Source organism: Orbicella franksi, chromosome 14, assembly GCF_964199315.1.
Source record: "Orbicella franksi chromosome 14, jaOrbFran1.1, whole genome shotgun sequence".
NCBI classification, from domain to species: Eukaryota; Metazoa; Cnidaria; class Anthozoa; order Scleractinia; family Merulinidae; genus Orbicella; species Orbicella franksi.
Window position 1 is genome coordinate 11541721 of NC_138158.1, and position 5000 is coordinate 11546720.

Consider the following 5000-nt stretch of genomic DNA (forward strand, 5'->3'; position numbering starts at 1 on the left):
AAATCCCTCGCTTCAGAGATTTATCTGGATGAAAAAACTAGTGAGACAATCTCAGATAGTGCTGAGTGTAATTTACGGTTCTGATACTGTAGTCACATAGGTCTTCTCACCCATGCCGTTCTTTCCCTTGGTATTCAACTATTATGAGCGGAACACGAGCGGACAAACTGATAAGACATATCTTAGCAGTGTGTATGTCGTTTCATGTTTGTGTTTTCTTTCAAGGCCCAAAAATAACTTACAATTACCGTTTGTTCAGACGGTTTTAAAATCATTGCACCAAATGTGACAATTGTACTTGTCACGCCAACGTTTGTAACTTGATACTTTTGTTTTCCTCGGCAATGTGAGCAACAAGATACCTTTGTTTCCACGAAAACATGAGAAAGATGTGTATTTTTTTACTCACAGCTGGAGATAAATGGAAAATAAAAGTGAAATATCCGCTAAAAAGTCGAAGAGAAACGATTTTGTTTTATTCAAAACGCAAATTTCATTTCACCGATAAAACAAGAACTAGTCCAACTAGTAATAGTTATCACTAAATTTGCCCCCGCTTTCCTTTATTTCTGCTGATTGAAAACAATAAGTATTGAACATTTTGTATGAACTAAAAATTTTTTTTTTTTTTTTTGTAAACTATATCACTCGTACTGTTCCAGTAACTTAGGCATCTTACCATGAATAAGGTCCAAACAATCAACTAAGTTAACTAAACCAACGCATTCTGTTTGACTCATTCTATCACACGATATTATTTACATAATACTCTCACGAGAGCATTTACAGCAGAGCAGTTTACCATATCTCGTTTTAATAGAAAGGACGCAAAAAGTACTTTCTGGGGGAAAAAATAGGTTGCCTTCATGGAAACTAATATTTCTTTTACAAAAATTTCACTCAGTAGACATTTTCAGGGGAAAAAAGGTTAAAAAATAATAGCAAAATAAAAAATTAAATCTAACTACTCTGTTGTTCCGAAACAAACCATTTGTCTTGATATACGAGCAAACGTATCTCGAAAGCAGAACGGAAGTCGAGTTGTTTTTTTTGCGAGACCTAAACAGAAGTATCGCGTTACAGTCGCCATATATGCAAATTGAGCCAAGCTTTTAGACCTCAACGAAAACGCTGCAAAACATTTACATTTATATTTGGATCCCTGCAAAGTCACCCAGCCCACACATGAGTTCTATGCCACGCAAGATTACTTAATACAACTAAGCGATCCGAATAAACGAGATACCAAAGGTAAAACTGGCGATCGGAAGAGTATTTAGCTATTTAGTTACAATTGAACCACACTGGCCTCAAATTTATAGTATACTACAGAATTTCTTACGACACGTTCCGAGTTGCTTTTCTCCCAAGATCCATCTTCAGGATCTTTGAAATCGTTTTCGCTGCTACATGCTGCTAGAAGATGGCGAAGCTCGAAGGTGACGAAACGCGAACTCGTAGATGAAAGACATTCAGATGCAGCTAGAAGATGGCGAAGCTCGACGGTGACGAAACGCGAACTCGTAGATGCAAGACCTTCAAATGCTGCTAGATGCTGCTAGAGGATGGCGAAGCTGGAAGGTGACAAAACGCGACCTCGTGGTCGCAAGTACCCGACACCACCGTGCGCGCTTGCTAAAATATTACCCGAGACCACCGTGCGTGCCTAGTTTCGTCAAATCGAGAATGCTTCGCCCATTACAAACACATTTCTTACAATTTCAACAAATATTCTTGAGTGTATGCGTACACCCGGGGTATGCTAGGTTGCCTCCTCGGGTTTTGGCCTCTGGCCAAAACCCTGCGGGGGCAATTATCAAATAGTCACGTCGAGTCACGGAAGAGTGCGTTCTTATTCTGTTGCCAGCTTTGGTGTTAACAATAAAACCACGTCAAACTAATACACAATGCTATCGAGTAACACAACTGAGGAGCGTTTCAACGAGAAGTACTGAAGGTAGAGATATTTACTTGACCGAAATTATATCCCACAGTCACCTCATCGACTGATGAAATTAATTGGCGGTTTCAGTAAGTGCCGCGCAGTCTGCGGCAATAATAACGAAATTTCTCTTGTCACAAATTTTACTAGTTTTACATGTAACTAACGCGGGAAAGTTTCGGCTGAATATGAACTTTTGGCTCTTTCATAGAAGAGGAAACAAACAAGCTGAGGAGAAGCAATGTGTTTCCATTCTTTATCTAAACCGTGGCAAACACCTAATAGTTATAAAACAGCAGACGACATTTCTTGAATCGAGCTTGGAAAGATTCCAAAATATACGCAGTCACAGAGGCGTTCTTTGCACTAAAAAAAGGAGAACTGACGTTACCTGAAATATAGCTGCTATCCCCGGCCAAAACGAGAGTGTGGTATCACTCAAAAAATAAAACAGCGTGCGTCTGAACTCGAGAACGGAATTTATCACACTAGCAATGCTAGAACGCCTGCGTCTTACATGTTATGTTAGTTCCACCACAAAGAAAAGTCCTCAACGTTCGTAACAGATCATTCTCGTCCTCAGAGGCCGCGCTCCTTTTGGTCAGCACCGAGAATCGCGACCTCTGGGATCAACCTCTGGGAAGGTCCAACACCGGAAGTCCGCAATTCACGGACTTCCCGTCACTCTGCACATGCTCAGAGTCAAGTATGGCAAATCTGATTGGCTGAGAATACGAAACGATTACTCTGCGCAGAAAATTGGACCTTCCCAGAGGTCGCGATTCTTGGTGCTGACCAAAAGGAACGCGGCCTCTGGGGACGAGAATGCTAAGATATAGCCCCCTAAACCATCCCAATAGTGTATTCTGCACTAAAAAGAACGTGACTTCGATAACAAATTTCGACAATCAAAGCCGAGCCGTGATGAATGTCAGCCACATCGTTTAGAGCTGATCCCGAACCGATGTCAAAGATTATAACGTTATCCCGGGACTCGCAAATGTGCTTCCAAAAGCAAGAGAAGATCGAGGCACTCACCTTGATCTTCTCTTGCCTAGAGCTGGTAGCCATGGCTGTAGAATCTAGCACTCTCTTTTATTTTGGTTTCATTAGCGTTCCTTTGGGAATTCGTTTTGTGTTTCTTTCCTGTGCGTTTAGTATAATTTGCATTTTATATTTAATATTCTAGTTTTTTTAGTTTTCGCGCGCGCTGCAGTTTTTAGTTTCACCGTTGATCTCAAGGAGAATACATCCAGTGTAATAAACCTACATAGAGTTGCTCTTTCGCGGCCGGCAGCGCCAATACAATTTAAGTTTTGAGTTATTTTGTTTATTGCGTTTCTCTTGTCGCTTTTCAGCGGTATATTTCTACATTTTGTAAGTTTGTATTTTTTGTTGTTTCTTTAAGTTCAAACCTCTTCTCGTTTGGGTGTTTGGAATCAGTTGTTCTGTGTGGCCAGGAAGGATTCGCCTTTTGGCAGTGGTGTTGTTTGATTTCCCCAGCCCTCATGTATATCTTTACGGAACCGCGTGTTTCCATCCGAAAGTCACAAGTAAGTGTTTCAAATTGTTGTATGTGTTCTTAAGCTCCGGTAAAATATACAAGGACCTTACATTGTTGAATGTTAATCCTGCAAAATTAAATATTGACGCCGAAAAAGACTATCTGGCTAAAGTTTACTTAGTGTAGATGGCATGCGCAGGAGCAAGAAATGTCCACTGTTTATACAAACATCCGGGTTAATGTCATAGTGACGTTATTCAAGTATCAGCGAGTCAATAGCTTATAATGAAATGATTTCTCGTGCTGTTTTTCCTCTCCTTTTCTTTCGACAGAAGTAAAGCATGTTTTAAAGAAAACCGCATTGAACGAGGTTCAAATGATTATACACCAAATATCACAAAGTAAGTAAGTAAGAGTAAAACCGATAAAGTAAAGCGTCTACTTATACACGATAACAATATAACAGCAGTGCCGATGTGGTCGTGTGTACAAATTAAAAACCTATCTAAGAGACTATCTAAAAGATATTTACAACGAAGAGAACTATATGACTACAGAAATAATATGATAAATTATTAGGGAAATCTAAAACAAGGTTTAAAAGCTAGGTCCGTATTTAAAAACTGTAAACTTCACATGGCATTTTCCTAATTGTTTTCTTTTTTTAAAGCGTCAAGTAAGTCATTATTTCTAACTTCATTGTCAAGCTTGTTCAAAGTTTGGCCCTCGCGTAGGCGATGGACTTCTTTATTGTATTGGTCTTGGTGCACGGAATATTAAAACAGAGTTTTCGCCTGAGAATGTAACTCGTCTCACGTTTAGATAACGACAAATCAAAGATAACAACAAATAAAGACAATTTAGCTGTAATGATTGACCAACAAAGACTAGCCAGATGTTTGCATAGGAGAAGTTACGGCAATCGTTCGTTGATATATTTGTTAATTGTGGTTTTCAGCTGTACTGTCATTGTCAAACGCTGGACGTATATTTCGCAATTCTTTCTTTTCTTAACAAACAAACCTCAGTGGACTTGTTTTTCCTTCCTATCTATTCAGTAAAATAAAGGATAATTGGAACTATGTTTTTAGTTCTTTTACCAGATTCAACAAAGATTACAAGTGGAACAAATCAACAAAACTAAGTGGGTGGACAGTTGTTAAGTTTACTTAGTGATAGATAGATAAAGGGCAGTTTCTTTAGTTATTCAAATTTCAGTTGTCAACCTTAAGCTTGAGGTGGGACGAATCGTTAATTGATATAGCCAGTATACTTTTGTTAAGCTATAATTGACGCGCATTTAATGTGATTTGCGATATTAGGTTTATATTTTGGTTCTTTAATTTAAAAACCACTACAGTAAAAAGAAACCCGCACTCTATTCAGGCGCGCTAGGTCGAAAATGGACGTACAGAGTACATTTTCGCCTCTGCGAAATAATTCCAGCAACGGAGTGTCAACAACAGCTTCAGACGATCACAGCCTTCAAGCTGAAGCAAGGGAGGCCGGAATCTTTGGATTAACAGCAGTTCTGTCGTTTTTGTTGAACTCACT